Genomic DNA, 23,545 nt, shown 5'->3' on the forward strand with positions numbered 1-23,545 from the left:
GAGGTGGAGGTGGATAGAGAAGGGGGGGTGAACATGTTGACTAATATTGACCATGTTGTGCCTACAGACATAAAAGAGCAGTTGGAAAGGGATGTGGGGATGGATGAGGTATACAGAGCACTTATATCAATGAAAGATGGGAAGGTTCCAGGAATTGACGGCATCACAAAGGAATTTTATTTGGTGTTTTGGGATGTTCTTGGTCCTGTGTTGTTAGAACTGTTCAGGTTTATATGTGAAAATGGCCAGATGGGAAAAACTATGTGTGAGGGAGTAATTTCCCTTTTGCATAAAAAGGGTGACAAAAGAGTACTTTCAAATTACAGGCCCTTGACAATGTTATGTGTTGAGTATAAGATCTTTAGCAAGGTGCTAACAACCCGTTTGGGATCTGCTCTGCCCCACATTATTGGAGCAGACCAGACTTGTGCTGTTGCAGGTAGGCAAATTGTTTTTAACACACAGTTACACAGGGATGTACAAGCGTATGCCCACGATAGGAATTTATCATTTATAATATTAAGCTTAGATCAGGAAAAAGCCTTCGACAGAGTTAATCATAGGTTTTTGTTTAACATTTTGAAGAAGTTTGGCTATGGTAAACGGTTTTTGAGTTGGCTTAACATACTTTATAACACTGTGGGAAGCAGAGTGAATATAAACGGCCACTTGGGGGAGCTGTTTAAACAGGCTAGAGGGGTCCGCCAGGGGTGCCCATGCTCAGCTTTGCTGTATGTGGTTTTCATAGAGGTGTTGGCATGTGCAGTAAGAAAAAATAAAAACATCAGGGGTGTAATACTGCCGGGGGGTGAGTCGTTGACCATGTCGCTGTATGCAGACGACACGATATTGTATCTTGAAAACGATTTGTGTTTGAAGGAAGCCATGACTGTCATTGAAGCCTTTTCATGTGCATCAGGGGCTAAGGTCAACAAGGGTAAGTCACAAGTGAAGTATGTGGGAAAATGGAGTGATAGAAGGGAGGCCCCTTGTGACTTAGCTCTTTGTACTGGCCCCATAACCATACTAGGAATCTCCTATGGTAATGAAGATGATGCAATAACAAACTGGGAGACACGACTCACAAAGATTACAACAAAGCTTAATATGTGGGGACTGAGGAGATTGTCAATCAGTGGTAAGATCTTGGCCATAAAAGCAGACATACTTCCATCTCTGTTGCATTTAGCACTGGTTTTTCCAATGCCCGCATTAATTGCCCTAAAATTGCACAAAGCCATATTTAAGTTTGTGTGGGGAGGGTATGAGTACGTGAAAAGGGACCAAATGTACCAGCCCATTGAAAGGGGAGGGAGGGATTTACCCAATTTAGCCCTGAAGTTGAAAGTAATGTTGTATACAGGCATGTGTAGACTTTTGGTTTCATCAGTTATGCACAAGTGTCAATACTTGCTTAGATTCTGGCTTACTCTTCCCCTAATGTCAGTGGTGGGTGTTTGGGACAATCGGTGGCCAAAGGCAGAGCAAACACCAGCACACCTCATGACAATCGTAAGATGGGCCAAAAAGCATAGCGAATGTATGGACAAACAGCTTGCACTGGATCACAGGAGGCTCTATACTGCATTGTTGGAGAAGCTGGATCCCAGGGATTCAGGCCATGTACCTAGGGAGGTGTGGAGGAGAGTTCAGGGTAAGGGTTTGGACAACAGACTGAAAGATTTTAATTGGTTAGCCCTACACAAACGTTTTGCTGTACGAAACACACTCTACAACCATGGTTTGACGGCCAATAAGGGGTGTCCAAGGGCAAACTGCAATGGTGTGGAAACAATTGAACATGTACTGTGGGAATGCTCTTTTGCCCAGCAAGTTTGGAGGGAGTTTGTTAAAAGGTTTTCTGTTTTAAAGGGCATATGTTGGATGAAGACCCAGGAGATGGGATTTAACCTGGAGAAGGGGCAATTGAGTAAAGTTATTTTCCTGCTATCACTCATAAGAGCCAAACTGTGGGAGGTGAGGTGCAGTGAACTGAGAAGTGGCACCAAGTGGACAGTGGCGGGGGTGGTCAAGAATGTGGAAGGGACTCTGCAAAGACAGCTTCGGCTGGAAGTTGAGAAGTGGGGCATAGACTCCATTAAAAGTAGATGGAAAGTACTTTACTCAAACATGGGTGATTGAAAGGGGTGTATATATATATGTATGTCAATTGAAAATGATGTTTATAAGTTGTAAACTGTTGGCCCTCAGAGTTTTGATAGGGGAGCGTTAGTGCTCTTCATTTAGCAGCCTGGGCACAGGGTTTATGATTTAACATGGTTTCTTATTATTATCCTTATGTTGTGGTGGAATGTGAGTTGATATGATAAGCAATTGGTGGTAATACATTAGGCCACACTCTAGGCAGTGTGTTTTCCTTTTTGTGGGAGAAAGCAGTTACAATTGTATGAAGGAGTGTGGTGTGTGTAATAGTGATGGAATTGCTGTATTATGGAAGGCATTGTGTAGTATTGTCATGTGTGAAGAAGTAAATAAATAATTTTTCCAAAAAAAAAAAAAAAAAAAAAAAAATCTGTTCTTATCAGTTTAATATCTGATACGTCCTCTATACGGGGACAATATATTAAACGGATTTTTGGAAGTAGGAGTTGAAAAAGGGGCTTGCTCCGTTCTCTCCACGCATTGACCCGGTATTGCAGTGCCGCTGGGAACAGTGCACCCTTCTTGCATTCTGTAGAAATGAAAACCATTGCGGTAGGGGCCTTGGCTTTAAAGTGGCTCTAGATCAGTCTTAAGTAAGCTGGGCCGTGCAGTGCAGTGGTTAAGCTGTCAGGTTTGTAAGCAGAGGACCACTGGTTAGGGAGAGATAAGTTTGGTTCCCGGGGGAGGGGGCTCGTCGCGGCCGGAGGAAGTTTTTTATCTAAAGTGGGCGTGGCTTAACCCGGGGGTGGGCGTGGCTTGGGAGCGGGGCGGGTCATGATTCTTCTGTGGAACAATTCGGGACAAGCTTGGGGGGCTAAATCTCTGGCGTGTAAATGCTACGAAGGCAACTTTAATAGTCTCAGCATGACATCACCACTCTGACGTTCCGTTAACTTCAACAAAAGATCAGGGGAGAGCGCGAACGCAGTCCCCCACTACCAGAAATTATGCAGTCGAGATTCCCACATTTGGGGAATTCGCAGGGGTCAGCACAACCGGAGGTGCAATGGCTGAGCCTCACCCTGGGTGAACCACCTTCGTGATCATGGTGTCTCCCCTGCCAGGTAAGTATGAGTTGGGCACGTCAGGGATGGGGGAGGCATTCACAGAGAAACCACTCTGGCTCAGGGTGTGCACAATGAATCGTCACAGAGTCCATGCAGATTAAGCTGCCGAGAAGGCGTGGCCTGTACTTTGCTATGCTAAATGAGCAGCACCATGAAGCCGGTGGCCCAGACCAAATAGGGTCTTTGGTTGCTCTTGTGGCGAAAGGCTGAATTTACTCTGGTTTCTCTTCATAACGAACAAGTCTTTCGCCTTTTACTAAAGACTTCCGTGGAGAGTAACACCAAAGAGTTGGATATATTTTTGGCAGGCTTAGCCGTTTGACTGAGCCCTGTACGGTTTGTGCAAAGAAACATAGTTGGTTGCATTACTCATTGGTCTTTGTGTTTTCGTTCTGACTTTGCTTTAAATTTCAGAGTAGCTTTTAACCGAGTTGGCTACTTCAGCTTAGTCTTACTTTTTTGATTGCGTTTGTGTCATTATCCACCCTTAAGACTAGGCTTGGGATAAAGACGGAAACAAAATACATGTCCTCTTGTCATTTTAGTTTATTTTGGTGACCACATGCCAGTGTTCTCTGTATCGTTCCAATTTAGTAGGCTATACTAAAATTGGAACGATACATGACCGCATGCCAGTCTTCTCTGTGGAAACACACAATGCAGATTCAGTTCGCAGTGGCTTTTTGCAAAGCCTGCTTTTCATTTTTATTTCAGTTAACGGACATCTCTTTACACACCTAGCTTTCATTATTCCATTAGTTTTTGTTCATGGTAAGAACCTTGCAAGGAAATAGAAAGCTACAAATCGACCACTCTGTGGGCGGAGTCCTAAGCACCAGCCATTGTAAAATAGTGTAACACCCCGACAAGGAGGGACGGGACCTGAGGGGCGGCCTGCTGGTGCCAACCCCTAGGGGTTATCGCTTCTCGGCCTTTTGGCTAAGATCAAGTGTAGTATCTGTTCTTATCAGTTTAATATCTGATACGTCCTCTATACGGGGACAATATATTAAACGGATTTTTGGAAGTAGGAGTTGAAAAAGGGGCTTGCTCCGTTCTCTCCACGCATTGACCCGGTATTGCAGTGCCGCTGGGAACAGTGCACCCTTCTTGCATTCTGTAGAAATGAAAACCATTGCGGTAGGGGCCTTGGCTTTAAAGTGGCTCTAGATCAGTCTTAAGTAAGCTGGGCCGTGCAGTGCAGTGGTTAAGCTGTCAGGTTTGTAAGCAGAGGACCACTGGTTAGGGAGAGATAAGTTTGGTTCCCGGGGGAGGGGGCTCGTCGCGGCCGGAGGAAGTTTTTTATCTAAAGTGGGCGTGGCTTAACCCGGGGGTGGGCGTGGCTTGGGAGCGGGGCGGGTCATGATTCTTCTGTGGAACAATTCGGGACAAGCTTGGGGGGCTAAATCTCTGGCGTGTAAATGCTACGAAGGCAACTTTAATAGTCTCAGCATGACATCACCACTCTGACGTTCCGTTAACTTCAACAAAAGATCAGGGGAGAGCGCGAACGCAGTCCCCCACTACCAGAAATTATGCAGTCGAGATTCCCACATTTGGGGAATTCGCAGGGGTCAGCACAACCGGAGGTGCAATGGCTGAGCCTCACCCTGGGTGAACCACCTTCGTGATCATGGTGTCTCCCCTGCCAGGTAAGTATGAGTTGGGCACGTCAGGGATGGGGGAGGCATTCACAGAGAAACCACTCTGGCTCAGGGTGTGCACAATGAATCGTCACAGAGTCCATGCAGATTAAGCTGCCGAGAAGGCGTGGCCTGTACTTTGCTATGCTAAATGAGCAGCACCATGAAGCCGGTGGCCCAGACCAAATAGGGTCTTTGGTTGCTCTTGTGGCGAAAGGCTGAATTTACTCTGGTTTCTCTTCATAACGAACAAGTCTTTCGCCTTTTACTAAAGACTTCCGTGGAGAGTAACACCAAAGAGTTGGATATATTTTTGGCAGGCTTAGCCGTTTGACTGAGCCCTGTACGGTTTGTGCAAAGAAACATAGTTGGTTGCATTACTCATTGGTCTTTGTGTTTTCGTTCTGACTTTGCTTTAAATTTCAGAGTAGCTTTTAACCGAGTTGGCTACTTCAGCTTAGTCTTACTTTTTTGATTGCGTTTGTGTCATTATCCACCCTTAAGACTAGGCTTGGGATAAAGACGGAAACAAAATACATGTCCTCTTGTCATTTTAGTTTATTTTGGTGACCACATGCCAGTGTTCTCTGTATCGTTCCAATTTAGTAGGCTATACTAAAATTGGAACGATACATGACCGCATGCCAGTCTTCTCTGTGGAAACACACAATGCAGATTCAGTTCGCAGTGGCTTTTTGCAAAGCCTGCTTTTCATTTTTATTTCAGTTAACGGACATCTCTTTACACACCTAGCTTTCATTATTCCATTAGTTTTTGTTCATGGTAAGAACCTTGCAAGGAAATAGAAAGCTACAAATCGACCACTCTGTGGGCGGAGTCCTAAGCACCAGCCATTGTAAAATAGTGTAACACCCCGACAAGGAGGGACGGGACCTGAGGGGCGGCCTGCTGGTGCCAACCCCTAGGGGTTATCGCTTCTCGGCCTTTTGGCTAAGATCAAGTGTAGTATCTGTTCTTATCAGTTTAATATCTGATACGTCCTCTATACGGGGACAATATATTAAACGGATTTTTGGAAGTAGGAGTTGAAAAAGGGGCTTGCTCCGTTCTCTCCACACATTGACCCGGTATTGCAGTGCCGCTGGGAACAGTGCACCCTTCTTGCATTCTGTAGAAATGAAAACCATTGCGGTAGGGGCCTTGGCTTTAAAGTGGCTCTAGATCAGTCTTAAGTAAGCTGGGCCGTGCAGTGCAGTGGTTAAGCTGTCAGGTTTGTAAGCAGAGGACCACTGGTTAGGGAGAGATAAGTTTGGTTCCCGGGGGAGGGGGCTCGTCGCGGCCGGAGGAAGTTTTTTATCTAAAGTGGGCGTGGCTTAACCCGGGGGTGGGCGTGGCTTGGGAGCGGGGCGGGTCATGATTCTTCTGTGGAACAATTCGGGACAAGCTTGGGGGGCTAAATCTCTGGCGTGTAAATGCTACGAAGGCAACTTTAATAGTCTCAGCATGACATCACCACTCTGACGTTCCGTTAACTTCAACAAAAGATCAGGGGAGAGCGCGAACGCAGTCCCCCACTACCAGAAATTATGCAGTCGAGATTCCCACATTTGGGGAATTCGCAGGGGTCAGCACAACCGGAGGTGCAATGGCTGAGCCTCACCCTGGGTGAACCACCTTCGTGATCATGGTGTCTCCCCTGCCAGGTAAGTATGAGTTGGGCACGTCAGGGATGGGGGAGGCATTCACAGAGAAACCACTCTGGCTCAGGGTGTGCACAATGAATCGTCACAGAGTCCATGCAGATTAAGCTGCCGAGAAGGCGTGGCCTGTACTTTGCTATGCTAAATGAGCAGCACCATGAAGCCGGTGGCCCAGACCAAATAGGGTCTTTGGTTGCTCTTGTGGCGAAAGGCTGAATTTACTCTGGTTTCTCTTCATAACGAACAAGTCTTTCGCCTTTTACTAAAGACTTCCGTGGAGAGTAACACCAAAGAGTTGGATATATTTTTGGCAGGCTTAGCCGTTTGACTGAGCCCTGTACGGTTTGTGCAAAGAAACATAGTTGGTTGCATTACTCATTGGTCTTTGTGTTTTCGTTCTGACTTTGCTTTAAATTTCAGAGTAGCTTTTAACCGAGTTGGCTACTTCAGCTTAGTCTTACTTTTTTGATTGCGTTTGTGTCATTATCCACCCTTAAGACTAGGCTTGGGATAAAGACGGAAACAAAATACATGTCCTCTTGTCATTTTAGTTTATTTTGGTGACCACATGCCAGTGTTCTCTGTATCGTTCCAATTTAGTAGGCTATACTAAAATTGGAACGATACATGACCGCATGCCAGTCTTCTCTGTGGAAACACACAATGCAGATTCAGTTCGCAGTGGCTTTTTGCAAAGCCTGCTTTTCATTTTTATTTCAGTTAACGGACATCTCTTTACACACCTAGCTTTCATTATTCCATTAGTTTTTGTTCATGGTAAGAACCTTGCAAGGAAATAGAAAGCTACAAATCGACCACTCTGTGGGCGGAGTCCTAAGCACCAGCCATTGTAAAATAGTGTAACACCCCGACAAGGAGGGACGGGACCTGAGGGGCGGCCTGCTGGTGCCAACCCCTAGGGGTTATCGCTTCTCTGCCTTTTGGCTAAGATCAAGTGTAGTATCTGTTCTTATCAGTTTAATATCTGATACGTCCTCTATACGGGGACAATATATTAAACGGATTTTTGGAAGTAGGAGTTGAAAAAGGGGCTTGCTCCGTTCTCTCCACGCATTGACCCGGTATTGCAGTGCCGCTGGGAACAGTGCACCCTTCTTGCATTCTGTAGAAATGAAAACCATTGCGGTAGGGGCCTTGGCTTTAAAGTGGCTCTAGATCAGTCTTAAGTAAGCTGGGCCGTGCAGTGCAGTGGTTAAGCTGTCAGGTTTGTAAGCAGAGGACCACTGGTTAGGGAGAGATAAGTTTGGTTCCCGGGGGAGGGGGCTCGTCGCGGCCGGAGGAAGTTTTTTATCTAAAGTGGGCGTGGCTTAACCCGGGGGTGGGCGTGGCTTGGGAGCGGGGCGGGTCATGATTCTTCTGTGGAACAATTCGGGACAAGCTTGGGGGGCTAAATCTCTGGCGTGTAAATGCTACGAAGGCAACTTTAATAGTCTCAGCATGACATCACCACTCTGACGTTCCGTTAACTTCAACAAAAGATCAGGGGAGAGCGCGAACGCAGTCCCCCACTACCAGAAATTATGCAGTCGAGATTCCCACATTTGGGGAATTCGCAGGGGTCAGCACAACCGGAGGTGCAATGGCTGAGCCTCACCCTGGGTGAACCACCTTCGTGATCATGGTGTCTCCCCTGCCAGGTAAGTATGAGTTGGGCACGTCAGGGATGGGGGAGGCATTCACAGAGAAACCACTCTGGCTCAGGGTGTGCACAATGAATCGTCACAGAGTCCATGCAGATTAAGCTGCCGAGAAGGCGTGGCCTGTACTTTGCTATGCTAAATGAGCAGCACCATGAAGCCGGTGGCCCAGACCAAATAGGGTCTTTGGTTGCTCTTGTGGCGAAAGGCTGAATTTACTCTGGTTTCTCTTCATAACGAACAAGTCTTTCGCCTTTTACTAAAGACTTCCGTGGAGAGTAACACCAAAGAGTTGGATATATTTTTGGCAGGCTTAGCCGTTTGACTGAGCCCTGTACGGTTTGTGCAAAGAAACATAGTTGGTTGCATTACTCATTGGTCTTTGTGTTTTCGTTCTGACTTTGCTTTAAATTTCAGAGTAGCTTTTAACCGAGTTGGCTACTTCAGCTTAGTCTTACTTTTTTGATTGCGTTTGTGTCATTATCCACCCTTAAGACTAGGCTTGGGATAAAGACGGAAACAAAATACATGTCCTCTTGTCATTTTAGTTTATTTTGGTGACCACATGCCAGTGTTCTCTGTATCGTTCCAATTTAGTAGGCTATACTAAAATTGGAACGATACATGACCGCATGCCAGTCTTCTCTGTGGAAACACACAATGCAGATTCAGTTCGCAGTGGCTTTTTGCAAAGCCTGCTTTTCATTTTTATTTCAGTTAACGGACATCTCTTTACACACCTAGCTTTCATTATTCCATTAGTTTTTGTTCATGGTAAGAACCTTGCAAGGAAATAGAAAGCTACAAATCGACCACTCTGTGGGCGGAGTCCTAAGCACCAGCCATTGTAAAATAGTGTAACACCCCGACAAGGAGGGACGGGACCTGAGGGGCGGCCTGCTGGTGCCAACCCCTAGGGGTTATCGCTTCTCTGCCTTTTGGCTAAGATCAAGTGTAGTATCTGTTCTTATCAGTTTAATATCTGATACGTCCTCTATACGGGGACAATATATTAAACGGATTTTTGGAAGTAGGAGTTGAAAAAGGGGCTTGCTCCGTTCTCTCCACGCATTGACCCGGTATTGCAGTGCCGCTGGGAACAGTGCACCCTTCTTGCATTCTGTAGAAATGAAAACCATTGCGGTAGGGGCCTTGGCTTTAAAGTGGCTCTAGATCAGTCTTAAGTAAGCTGGGCCGTGCAGTGCAGTGGTTAAGCTGTCAGGTTTGTAAGCAGAGGACCACTGGTTAGGGAGAGATAAGTTTGGTTCCCGGGGGAGGGGGCTCGTCGCGGCCGGAGGAAGTTTTTTATCTAAAGTGGGCGTGGCTTAACCCGGGGGTGGGCGTGGCTTGGGAGCGGGGCGGGTCATGATTCTTCTGTGGAACAATTCGGGACAAGCTTGGGGGGCTAAATCTCTGGCGTGTAAATGCTACGAAGGCAACTTTAATAGTCTCAGCATGACATCACCACTCTGACGTTCCGTTAACTTCAACAAAAGATCAGGGGAGAGCGCGAACGCAGTCCCCCACTACCAGAAATTATGCAGTCGAGATTCCCACATTTGGGGAATTCGCAGGGGTCAGCACAACCGGAGGTGCAATGGCTGAGCCTCACCCTGGGTGAACCACCTTCGTGATCATGGTGTCTCCCCTGCCAGGTAAGTATGAGTTGGGCACGTCAGGGATGGGGGAGGCATTCACAGAGAAACCACTCTGGCTCAGGGTGTGCACAATGAATCGTCACAGAGTCCATGCAGATTAAGCTGCCGAGAAGGCGTGGCCTGTACTTTGCTATGCTAAATGAGCAGCACCATGAAGCCGGTGGCCCAGACCAAATAGGGTCTTTGGTTGCTCTTGTGGCGAAAGGCTGAATTTACTCTGGTTTCTCTTCATAACGAACAAGTCTTTCGCCTTTTACTAAAGACTTCCGTGGAGAGTAACACCAAAGAGTTGGATATATTTTTGGCAGGCTTAGCCGTTTGACTGAGCCCTGTACGGTTTGTGCAAAGAAACATAGTTGGTTGCATTACTCATTGGTCTTTGTGTTTTCGTTCTGACTTTGCTTTAAATTTCAGAGTAGCTTTTAACCGAGTTGGCTACTTCAGCTTAGTCTTACTTTTTTGATTGCGTTTGTGTCATTATCCACCCTTAAGACTAGGCTTGGGATAAAGACGGAAACAAAATACATGTCCTCTTGTCATTTTAGTTTATTTTGGTGACCACATGCCAGTGTTCTCTGTATCGTTCCAATTTAGTAGGCTATACTAAAATTGGAACGATACATGACCGCATGCCAGTCTTCTCTGTGGAAACACACAATGCAGATTCAGTTCGCAGTGGCTTTTTGCAAAGCCTGCTTTTCATTTTTATTTCAGTTAACGGACATCTCTTTACACACCTAGCTTTCATTATTCCATTAGTTTTTGTTCATGGTAAGAACCTTGCAAGGAAATAGAAAGCTACAAATCGACCACTCTGTGGGCGGAGTCCTAAGCACCAGCCATTGTAAAATAGTGTAACACCCCGACAAGGAGGGACGGGACCTGAGGGGCGGCCTGCTGGTGCCAACCCCTAGGGGTTATCGCTTCTCGGCCTTTTGGCTAAGATCAAGTGTAGTATCTGTTCTTATCAGTTTAATATCTGATACGTCCTCTATACGGGGACAATATATTAAACGGATTTTTGGAAGTAGGAGTTGAAAAAGGGGCTTGCTCCGTTCTCTCCACGCATTGACCCGGTATTGCAGTGCCGCTGGGAACAGTGCACCCTTCTTGCATTCTGTAGAAATGAAAACCATTGCGGTAGGGGCCTTGGCTTTAAAGTGGCTCTAGATCAGTCTTAAGTAAGCTGGGCCGTGCAGTGCAGTGGTTAAGCTGTCAGGTTTGTAAGCAGAGGACCACTGGTTAGGGAGAGATAAGTTTGGTTCCCGGGGGAGGGGGCTCGTCGCGGCCGGAGGAAGTTTTTTATCTAAAGTGGGCGTGGCTTAACCCGGGGGTGGGCGTGGCTTGGGAGCGGGGCGGGTCATGATTCTTCTGTGGAACAATTCGGGACAAGCTTGGGGGGCTAAATCTCTGGCGTGTAAATGCTACGAAGGCAACTTTAATAGTCTCAGCATGACATCACCACTCTGACGTTCCGTTAACTTCAACAAAAGATCAGGGGAGAGCGCGAACGCAGTCCCCCACTACCAGAAATTATGCAGTCGAGATTCCCACATTTGGGGAATTCGCAGGGGTCAGCACAACCGGAGGTGCAATGGCTGAGCCTCACCCTGGGTGAACCACCTTCGTGATCATGGTGTCTCCCCTGCCAGGTAAGTATGAGTTGGGCACGTCAGGGATGGGGGAGGCATTCACAGAGAAACCACTCTGGCTCAGGGTGTGCACAATGAATCGTCACAGAGTCCATGCAGATTAAGCTGCCGAGAAGGCGTGGCCTGTACTTTGCTATGCTAAATGAGCAGCACCATGAAGCCGGTGGCCCAGACCAAATAGGGTCTTTGGTTGCTCTTGTGGCGAAAGGCTGAATTTACTCTGGTTTCTCTTCATAACGAACAAGTCTTTCGCCTTTTACTAAAGACTTCCGTGGAGAGTAACACCAAAGAGTTGGATATATTTTTGGCAGGCTTAGCCGTTTGACTGAGCCCTGTACGGTTTGTGCAAAGAAACATAGTTGGTTGCATTACTCATTGGTCTTTGTGTTTTCGTTCTGACTTTGCTTTAAATTTCAGAGTAGCTTTTAACCGAGTTGGCTACTTCAGCTTAGTCTTACTTTTTTGATTGCGTTTGTGTCATTATCCACCCTTAAGACTAGGCTTGGGATAAAGACGGAAACAAAATACATGTCCTCTTGTCATTTTAGTTTATTTTGGTGACCACATGCCAGTGTTCTCTGTATCGTTCCAATTTAGTAGGCTATACTAAAATTGGAACGATACATGACCGCATGCCAGTCTTCTCTGTGGAAACACACAATGCAGATTCAGTTCGCAGTGGCTTTTTGCAAAGCCTGCTTTTCATTTTTATTTCAGTTAACGGACATCTCTTTACACACCTAGCTTTCATTATTCCATTAGTTTTTGTTCATGGTAAGAACCTTGCAAGGAAATAGAAAGCTACAAATCGACCACTCTGTGGGCGGAGTCCTAAGCACCAGCCATTGTAAAATAGTGTAACACCCCGACAAGGAGGGACGGGACCTGAGGGGCGGCCTGCTGGTGCCAACCCCTAGGGGTTATCGCTTCTCGGCCTTTTGGCTAAGATCAAGTGTAGTATCTGTTCTTATCAGTTTAATATCTGATACGTCCTCTATACGGGGACAATATATTAAACGGATTTTTGGAAGTAGGAGTTGAAAAAGGGGCTTGCTCCGTTCTCTCCACGCATTGACCCGGTATTGCAGTGCCGCTGGGAACAGTGCACCCTTCTTGCATTCTGTAGAAATGAAAACCATTGCGGTAGGGGCCTTGGCTTTAAAGTGGCTCTAGATCAGTCTTAAGTAAGCTGGGCCGTGCAGTGCAGTGGTTAAGCTGTCAGGTTTGTAAGCAGAGGACCACTGGTTAGGGAGAGATAAGTTTGGTTCCCGGGGGAGGGGGCTCGTCGCGGCCGGAGGAAGTTTTTTATCTAAAGTGGGCGTGGCTTAACCCGGGGGTGGGCGTGGCTTGGGAGCGGGGCGGGTCATGATTCTTCTGTGGAACAATTCGGGACAAGCTTGGGGGGCTAAATCTCTGGCGTGTAAATGCTACGAAGGCAACTTTAATAGTCTCAGCATGACATCACCACTCTGACGTTCCGTTAACTTCAACAAAAGATCAGGGGAGAGCGCGAACGCAGTCCCCCACTACCAGAAATTATGCAGTCGAGATTCCCACATTTGGGGAATTCGCAGGGGTCAGCACAACCGGAGGTGCAATGGCTGAGCCTCACCCTGGGTGAACCACCTTCGTGATCATGGTGTCTCCCCTGCCAGGTAAGTATGAGTTGGGCACGTCAGGGATGGGGGAGGCATTCACAGAGAAACCACTCTGGCTCAGGGTGTGCACAATGAATCGTCACAGAGTCCATGCAGATTAAGCTGCCGAGAAGGCGTGGCCTGTACTTTGCTATGCTAAATGAGCAGCACCATGAAGCCGGTGGCCCAGACCAAATAGGGTCTTTGGTTGCTCTTGTGGCGAAAGGCTGAATTTACTCTGGTTTCTCTTCATAACGAACAAGTCTTTCGCCTTTTACTAAAGACTTCCGTGGAGAGTAACACCAAAGAGTTGGATATATTTTTGGCAGGCTTAGCCGTTTGACTGAGCCCTGTACGGTTTGTGCAAAGAAACATAGTTGGTTGCATTACTCATTGGTCTTTGTGTTTTCGTTCTGACTTTGCTTTAAATTTCAGAGTAGCTTTTAACCGAGTTGGCTACTTCAGCTTAGTCTTACTTTTTTGATTGCGTTTGTGTCATTATCCACCCTTAAGACTAGGCTTGGGATAAAGACGGAAACAAAATACATGTCCTCTTGTCATTTTAGTTTATTTTGGTGACCACATGCCAGTGTTCTCTGTATCGTTCCAATTTAGTAGGCTATACTAAAATTGGAACGATACATGACCGCATGCCAGTCTTCTCTGTGGAAACACACAATGCAGATTCAGTTCGCAGTGGCTTTTTGCAAAGCCTGCTTTTCATTTTTATTTCAGTTAACGGACATCTCTTTACACACCTAGCTTTCATTATTCCATTAGTTTTTGTTCATGGTAAGAACCTTGCAAGGAAATAGAAAGCTACAAATCGACCACTCTGTGGGCGGAGTCCTAAGCACCAGCCATTGTAAAATAGTGTAACACCCCGACAAGGAGGGACGGGACCTGAGGGGCGGCCTGCTGGTGCCAACCCCTAGGGGTTATCGCTTCTCGGCCTTTTGGCTAAGATCAAGTGTAGTATCTGTTCTTATCAGTTTAATATCTGATACGTCCTCTATACGGGGACAATATATTAAACGGATTTTTGGAAGTAGGAGTTGAAAAAGGGGCTTGCTCCGTTCTCTCCACGCATTGACCCGGTATTGCAGTGCCGCTGGGAACAGTGCACCCTTCTTGCATTCTGTAGAAATGAAAACCATTGCGGTAGGGGCCTTGGCTTTAAAGTGGCTCTAGATCAGTCTTAAGTAAGCTGGGCCGTGCAGTGCAGTGGTTAAGCTGTCAGGTTTGTAAGCAGAGGACCACTGGTTAGGGAGAGATAAGTTTGGTTCCCGGGGGAGGGGGCTCGTCGCGGCCGGAGGAAGTTTTTTATCTAAAGTGGGCGTGGCTTAACCCGGGGGTGGGCGTGGCTTGGGAGCGGGGCGGGTCATGATTCTTCTGTGGAACAATTCGGGACAAGCTTGGGGGGCTAAATCTCTGGCGTGTAAATGCTACGAAGGCAACTTTAATAGTCTCAGCATGACATCACCACTCTGACGTTCCGTTAACTTCAACAAAAGATCAGGGGAGAGCGCGAACGCAGTCCCCCACTACCAGAAATTATGCAGTCGAGATTCCCACATTTGGGGAATTCGCAGGGGTCAGCACAACCGGAGGTGCAATGGCTGAGCCTCACCCTGGGTGAACCACCTTCGTGATCATGGTGTCTCCCCTGCCAGGTAAGTATGAGTTGGGCACGTCAGGGATGGGGGAGGCATTCACAGAGAAACCACTCTGGCTCAGGGTGTGCACAATGAATCGTCACAGAGTCCATGCAGATTAAGCTGCCGAGAAGGCGTGGCCTGTACTTTGCTATGCTAAATGAGCAGCACCATGAAGCCGGTGGCCCAGACCAAATAGGGTCTTTGGTTGCTCTTGTGGCGAAAGGCTGAATTTACTCTGGTTTCTCTTCATAACGAACAAGTCTTTCGCCTTTTACTAAAGACTTCCGTGGAGAGTAACACCAAAGAGTTGGATATATTTTTGGCAGGCTTAGCCGTTTGACTGAGCCCTGTACGGTTTGTGCAAAGAAACATAGTTGGTTGCATTACTCATTGGTCTTTGTGTTTTCGTTCTGACTTTGCTTTAAATTTCAGAGTAGCTTTTAACCGAGTTGGCTACTTCAGCTTAGTCTTACTTTTTTGATTGCGTTTGTGTCATTATCCACCCTTAAGACTAGGCTTGGGATAAAGACGGAAACAAAATACATGTCCTCTTGTCATTTTAGTTTATTTTGGTGACCACATGCCAGTGTTCTCTGTATCGTTCCAATTTAGTAGGCTATACTAAAATTGGAACGATACATGACCGCATGCCAGTCTTCTCTGTGGAAACACACAATGCAGATTCAGTTCGCAGTGGCTTTTTGCAAAGCCTGCTTTTCATTTTTATTTCAGTTAACGGACATCTCTTTACACACCTAGCTTTCATTATTCCATTAGTTTTTGTTCATGGTAAGAACCTTGCAAGGAAATAGAAAGCTACAAATCGACCACTCTGTGGGCGGAGTCCTAAGCACCAGCCATTGTAAAATAGTGTAACACCCCGACAAGGAGGGACGGGACCTGAGGGGCGGCCTGCTGGTGCCAACCCCTAGGGGTTATCGCTTCTCGGCCTTTTGGCTAAGATCAAGTGTAGTATCTGTTCTTATCAGTTTAATATCTGATACGTCCTCTATACGCGGACAATATATTAAACGGATTTTTGGAAGTAGGAGTTGAAAAAGGGGCTTGCTCCGTTCTCTCCACGCATTGACCCGGTATTGCAGTGCCGCTGGGAACAGTGCACCCTTCTTGCATTCTGTAGAAATGAAAACCATTGCGGTAGGGGCCTTGGCTTTAAAGTGGCTCTAGATCAGTCTTAAGTAAGCTGGGCCGTGCAGTGCAGTGGTTAAGCTGTCAGGTTTGTAAGCAGAGGACCACTGGTTAGGGAGAGATAAGTTTGGTTCCCGGGGGAGGGGGCTCGTCGCGGCCGGAGGAAGTTTTTTATCTAAAGTGGGCGTGGCTTAACCCGGGGGTGGGCGTGGCTTGGGAGCGGGGCGGGTCATGATTCTTCTGTGGAACAATTCGGGACAAGCTTGGGGGGCTAAATCTCTGGCGTGTAAATGCTACGAAGGCAACTTTAATAGTCTCAGCATGACATCACCACTCTGACGTTCCGTTAACTTCAACAAAAGATCAGGGGAGAGCGCGAACGCAGTCCCCCACTACCAGAAATTATGCAGTCGAGATTCCCACATTTGGGGAATTCGCAGGGGTCAGCACAACCGGAGGTGCAATGGCTGAGCCTCACCCTGGGTGAACCACCTTCGTGATCATGGTGTCTCCCCTGCCAGGTAAGTATGAGTTGGGCACGTCAGGGATGGGGGAGGCATTCACAGAGAAACCACTCTGGCTCAGGGTGTGCACAATGAATCGTCACAGAGTCCATGCAGATTAAGCTGCCGAGAAGGCGTGGCCTGTACTTTGCTATGCTAAATGAGCAGCACCATGAAGCCGGTGGCCCAGACCAAATAGGGTCTTTGGTTGCTCTTGTGGCGAAAGGCTGAATTTACTCTGGTTTCTCTTCATAACGAACAAGTCTTTCGCCTTTTACTAAAGACTTCCGTGGAGAGTAACACCAAAGAGTTGGATATATTTTTGGCAGGCTTAGCCGTTTGACTGAGCCCTGTACGGTTTGTGCAAAGAAACATAGTTGGTTGCATTACTCATTGGTCTTTGTGTTTTCGTTCTGACTTTGCTTTAAATTTCAGAGTAGCTTTTAACCGAGTTGGCTACTTCAGCTTAGTCTTACTTTTTTGATTGCGTTTGTGTCATTATCCACCCTTAAGACTAGGCTTGGGATAAAGACGGAAACAAAATACATGTCCTCTTGTCATTTTAGTTTATTTTGGTGACCACATGCCAGTGTTCTCTGTATCGTTCCAATTTAGTAGGCTATACTAAAATTGGAACGATACATGACCGCATGCCAGTCTTCTCTGTGGAAACACACAATGCAGATTCAGTTCGCAGTGGCTTTTTGCAAAGCCTGCTTTTCATTTTTATTTCAGTTAACGGACATCTCTTTACACACCTAGCTTTCATTATTCCATTAGTTTTTGTTCATGGTAAGAACCTTGCAAGGAAATAGAAAGCTACAAATCGACCACTCTGTGGGCGGAGTCCTAAGCACCAGCCATTGTAAAATAGTGTAACACCCCGACAAGGAGGGACGGGACCTGAGGGGCGGCCTGCTGGTGCCAACCCCTAGGGGTTATCGCTTCTCGGCCTTTTGGCTAAGATCAAGTGTAGTATCTGTTCTTATCAGTTTAATATCTGATACGTCCTCTATACGGGGACAATATATTAAACGGATTTTTGGAAGTAGGAGTTGAAAAAGGGGCTTGCTCCGTTCTCTCCACGCATTGACCCGGTATTGCAGTGCCGCTGGGAACAGTGCACCCTTCTTGCATTCTGTAGAAATGAAAACCATTGCGGTAGGGGCCTTGGCTTTAAAGTGGCTCTAGATCAGTCTTAAGTAAGCTGGGCCGTGCAGTGCAGTGGTTAAGCTGTCAGGTTTGTAAGCAGAGGACCACTGGTTAGGGAGAGATAAGTTTGGTTCCCGGGGGAGGGGGCTCGTCGCGGCCGGAGGAAGTTTTTTATCTAAAGTGGGCGTGGCTTAACCCGGGGGTGGGCGTGGCTTGGGAGCGGGGCGGGTCATGATTCTTCTGTGGAACAATTCGGGACAAGCTTGGGGGGCTAAATCTCTGGCGTGTAAATGCTACGAAGGCAACTTTAATAGTCTCAGCATGACATCACCACTCTGACGTTCCGTTAACTTCAACAAAAGATCAGGGGAGAGCGCGAACGCAGTCCCCCACTACCAGAAATTATGCAGTCGAGATTCCCACATTTGGGGAATTCGCAGGGGTCAGCACAACCGGAGGTGCAATGGCTGAGCCTCACCCTGGGTGAACCACCTTCGTGATCATGGTGTCTCCCCTGCCAGGTAAGTATGAGTTGGGCACGTCAGGGATGGGGGAGGCATTCACAGAGAAACCACTCTGGCTCAGGGTGTGCACAATGAATCGTCACAGAGTCCATGCAGATTAAGCTGCCGAGAAGGCGTGGCCTGTACTTTGCTATGCTAAATGAGCAGCACCATGAAGCCGGTGGCCCAGACCAAATAGGGTCTTTGGTTGCTCTTGTGGCGAAAGGCTGAATTTACTCTGGTTTCTCTTCATAACGAACAAGTCTTTCGCCTTTTACTAAAGACTTCCGTGGAGAGTAACACCAAAGAGTTGGATATATTTTTGGCAGGCTTAGCCGTTTGACTGAGCCCTGTACGGTTTGTGCAAAGAAACATAGTTGGTTGCATTACTCATTGGTCTTTGTGTTTTCGTTCTGACTTTGCTTTAAATTTCAGAGTAGCTTTTAACCGAGTTGGCTACTTCAGCTTAGTCTTACTTTTTTGATTGCGTTTGTGTCATTATCCACCCTTAAGACTAGGCTTGGGATAAAGACGGAAACAAAATACATGTCCTCTTGTCATTTTAGTTTATTTTGGTGACCACATGCCAGTGTTCTCTGTATCGTTCCAATTTAGTAGGCTATACTAAAATTGGAACGATACATGACCGCATGCCAGTCTTCTCTGTGGAAACACACAATGCAGATTCAGTTCGCAGTGGCTTTTTGCAAAGCCTGCTTTTCATTTTTATTTCAGTTAACGGACATCTCTTTACACACCTAGCTTTCATTATTCCATTAGTTTTTGTTCATGGTAAGAACCTTGCAAGGAAATAGAAAGCTACAAATCGACCACTCTGTGGGCGGAGTCCTAAGCACCAGCCATTGTAAAATAGTGTAACACCCCGACAAGGAGGGACGGGACCTGAGGGGCGGCCTGCTGGTGCCAACCCCTAGGGGTTATCGCTTCTCGGCCTTTTGGCTAAGATCAAGTGTAGTATCTGTTCTTATCAGTTTAATATCTGATACGTCCTCTATACGCGGACAATATATTAAACGGATTTTTGGAAGTAGGAGTTGAAAAAGGGGCTTGCTCCGTTCTCTCCACGCATTGACCCGGTATTGCAGTGCCGCTGGGAACAGTGCACCCTTCTTGCATTCTGTAGAAATGAAAACCATTGCGGTAGGGGCCTTGGCTTTAAAGTGGCTCTAGATCAGTCTTAAGTAAGCTGGGCCGTGCAGTGCAGTGGTTAAGCTGTCAGGTTTGTAAGCAGAGGACCACTGGTTAGGGAGAGATAAGTTTGGTTCCCGGGGGAGGGGGCTCGTCGCGGCCGGAGGAAGTTTTTTTATCTAAAGTGGGCGTGGCTTAACCCGGGGGTGGGCGTGGCTTGGGAGCGGGGCGGGTCATGATTCTTCTGTGGAACAATTCGGGACAAGCTTGGGGGGCTAAATCTCTGGCGTGTAAATGCTACGAAGGCAACTTTAATAGTCTCAGCATGACATCACCACTCTGACGTTCCGTTAACTTCAACAAAAGATCAGGGGAGAGCGCGAACGCAGTCCCCCACTACCAGAAATTATGCAGTCGAGATTCCCACATTTGGGGAATTCGCAGGGGTCAGCACAACCGGAGGTGCAATGGCTGAGCCTCACCCTGGGTGAACCACCTTCGTGATCATGGTGTCTCCCCTGCCAGGTAAGTATGAGTTGGGCACGTCAGGGATGGGGGAGGCATTCACAGAGAAACCACTCTGGCTCAGGGTGTGCACAATGAATCGTCACAGAGTCCATGCAGATTAAGCTGCCGAGAAGGCGTGGCCTGTACTTTGCTATGCTAAATGAGCAGCACCATGAAGCCGGTGGCCCAGACCAAATAGGGTCTTTGGTTGCTCTTGTGGCGAAAGGCTGAATTTACTCTGGTTTCTCTTCATAACGAACAAGTCTTTCGCCTTTTACTAAAGACTTCCGTGGAGAGTAACACCAAAGAGTTGGATATATTTTTGGCAGGCTTAGCCGTTTGACTGAGCCCTGTACGGTTTGTGCAAAGAAACATAGTTGGTTGCATTACTCATTGGTCTTTGTGTTTTCGTTCTGACTTTGCTTTAAATTTCAGAGTAGCTTTTAACCGAGTTGGCTACTTCAGCTTAGTCTTACTTTTTTGATTGCGTTTGTGTCATTATCCACCCTTAAGACTAGGCTTGGGATAAAGACGGAAACAAAATACATGTCCTCTTGTCATTTTAGTTTATTTTGGTGACCACATGCCAGTGTTCTCTGTATCGTTCCAATTTAGTAGGCTATACTAAAATTGGAACGATACATGACCGCATGCCAGTCTTCTCTGTGGAAACACACAATGCAGATTCAGTTCGCAGTGGCTTTTTGCAAAGCCTGCTTTTCATTTTTATTTCAGTTAACGGACATCTCTTTACACACCTAGCTTTCATTATTCCATTAGTTTTTGTTCATGGTAAGAACCTTGCAAGGAAATAGAAAGCTACAAATCGACCACTCTGTGGGCGGAGTCCTAAGCACCAGCCATTGTAAAATAGTGTAACACCCCGACAAGGAGGGACGGGACCTGAGGGGCGGCCTGCTGGTGCCAACCCCTAGGGGTTATCGCTTCTCGGCCTTTTGGCTAAGATCAAGTGTAGTATCTGTTCTTATCAGTTTAATATCTGATACGTCCTCTATACGGGGACAATATATTAAACGGATTTTTGGAAGTAGGAGTTGAAAAAGGGGCTTGCTCCGTTCTCTCCACGCATTGACCCGGTATTGCAGTGCCGCTGGGAACAGTGCACCCTTCTTGCATTCTGTAGAAATGAAAACCATTGCGGTAGGGGCCTTGGCTTTAAAGTGGCTCTAGATCAGTCTTAAGTAAGCTGGGCCGTGCAGTGCAGTGGTTAAGCTGTCAGGTTTGTAAGCAGAGGACCACTGGTTAGGGAGAGATAAGTTTGGTTCCCGGGGGAGGGGGCTCGTCGCGGCCGGAGGAAGTTTTTTATCTAAAGTGGGCGTGGCTTAACCCGGGGGTGGGCGTGGCTTGGGAGCGGGGCGGGTCATGATTCTTCTGTGGAACAATTCGGGACAAGCTTGGGGGGCTAAATCTCTGGCGTGTAAATGCTACGAAGGCAACTTTAATAGTCTCAGCATGACATCACCACTCTGACGTTCCGTTAACTTCAACAAAAGATCAGGGGAGAGCGCGAACGCAGTCCCCCACTACCAGAAATTATGCAGTCGAGATTCCCACATTTGGGGAATTCGCAGGGGTCAGCACAACCGGAGGTGCAATGGCTGAGCCTCACCCTGGGTGAACCACCTTCGTGATCATGGTGTCTCCCCTGCCAGGTAAGTATGAGTTGGGCACGTCAGGGATGGGGGAGGCATTCACAGAGAAACCACTCTGGCTCAGGGTGTGCACAATGAATCGTCACAGAGTCCATGCAGATTAAGCTGCCGAGAAGGCGTGGCCTGTACTTTGCTATGCTAAATGAGCAGCACCATGAAGCCGGTGGCCCAGACCAAATAGGGTCTTTGGTTGCTCTTGTGGCGAAAGGCTGAATTTACTCTGGTTTCTCTTCATAACGAACAAGTCTTTCGCCTTTTACTAAAGACTTCCGTGGAGAGTAACACCAAAGAGTTGGATATATTTTTGGCAGGCTTAGCCGTTTGACTGAGCCCTGTACGGTTTGTGCAAAGAAACATAGTTGGTTGCATTACTCATTGGTCTTTGTGTTTTCGTTCTGACTTTGCTTTAAATTTCAGAGTAGCTTTTAACCGAGTTGGCTACTTCAGCTTAGTCTTACTTTTTTGATTGCGTTTGTGTCATTATCCACCCTTAAGACTAGGCTTGGGATAAAGACGGAAACAAAATACATGTCCTCTTGTCATTTTAGTTTATTTTGGTGACCACATGCCAGTGTTCTCTGTATCGTTCCAATTTAGTAGGCTATACTAAAATTGGAACGATACATGACCGCATGCCAGTCTTCTCTGTGGAAACACACAATGCAGATTCAGTTCGCAGTGGCTTTTTGCAAAGCCTGCTTTTCATTTTTATTTCAGTTAACGGACATCTCTTTACACACCTAGCTTTCATTATTCCATTAGTTTTTGTTCATGGTAAGAACCTTGCAAGGAAATAGAAAGCTACAAATCGACCACTCTGTGGGCGGAGTCCTAAGCACCAGCCATTGTAAAATAGTGTAACACCCCGACAAGGAGGGACGGGACCTGAGGGGCGGCCTGCTGGTGCCAACCCCTAGGGGTTATCGCTTCTCGGCCTTTTGGCTAAGATCAAGTGTAGTATCTGTTCTTATCAGTTTAATATCTGATACGTCCTCTATACGCGGACAATATATTAAACGGATTTTTGGAAGTAGGAGTTGAAAAAGGGGCTTGCTCCGTTCTCTCCATGCATTGACCCGGTATTGCAGTGCCGCTGGGAACAGTGCACCCTTCTTGCATTCTGTAGAAATGAAAACCATTGCGGTAGGGGCCTTGGCTTTAAAGTGGCTCTAGATCAGTCTTAAGTAAGCTGGGCCGTGCAGTGCAGTGGTTAAGCTGTCAGGTTTGTAAGCAGAGGACCACTGGTTAGGGAGAGATAAGTTTGGTTCCCGGGGGAGGGGGCTCGTCGCGGCCGGAGGAAGTTTTTTATCTAAAGTGGGCGTGGCTTAACCCGGGGGTGGGCGTGGCTTGGGAGCGGGGCGGGTCATGATTCTTCTGTGGAACAATTCGGGACAAGCTTGGGGGGCTAAATCTCTGGCGTGTAAATGCTACGAAGGCAACTTTAATAGTCTCAGCATGACATCACCACTCTGACGTTCCGTTAACTTCAACAAAAGATCAGGGGAGAGCGCGAACGCAGTCCCCCACTACCAGAAATTATGCAGTCGAGATTCCCACATTTGGGGAATTCGCAGGGGTCAGCACAACCGGAGGTGCAATGGCTGAGCCTCACCCTGGGTGAACCACCTTCGTGATCATGGTGTCTCCCCTGCCAGGTAAGTATGAGTTGGGCACGTCAGGGATGGGGGAGGCATTCACAGAGAAACCACTCTGGCTCAGGGTGTGCACAATGAATCGTCACAGAGTCCATGCAGATTAAGCTGCCGAGAAGGCGTGGCCTGTACTTTGCTATGCTAAATGAGCAGCACCATGAAGCCGGTGGCCCAGACCAAATAGGGTCTTTGGTTGCTCTTGTGGCGAAAGGCTGAATTTACTCTGGTTTCTCTTCATAACGAACAAGTCTTTCGCCTTTTACTAAAGACTTCCGTGGAGAGTAACACCAAAGAGTTGGATATATTTTTGGCAGGCTTAGCCGTTTGACTGAGCCCTGTACGGTTTGTGCAAAGAAACATAGTTGGTTGCATTACTCATTGGTCTTTGTGTTTTCGTTCTGACTTTGCTTTAAATTTCAGAGTAGCTTTTAACCGAGTTGGCTACTTCAGCTTAGTCTTA

This window comes from Poromitra crassiceps (assembly GCF_964638095.1).
Source record: "Poromitra crassiceps genome assembly, chromosome: 26".
In the NCBI taxonomy this organism is placed as follows: domain Eukaryota; kingdom Metazoa; phylum Chordata; class Actinopteri; order Beryciformes; family Melamphaidae; genus Poromitra; species Poromitra crassiceps.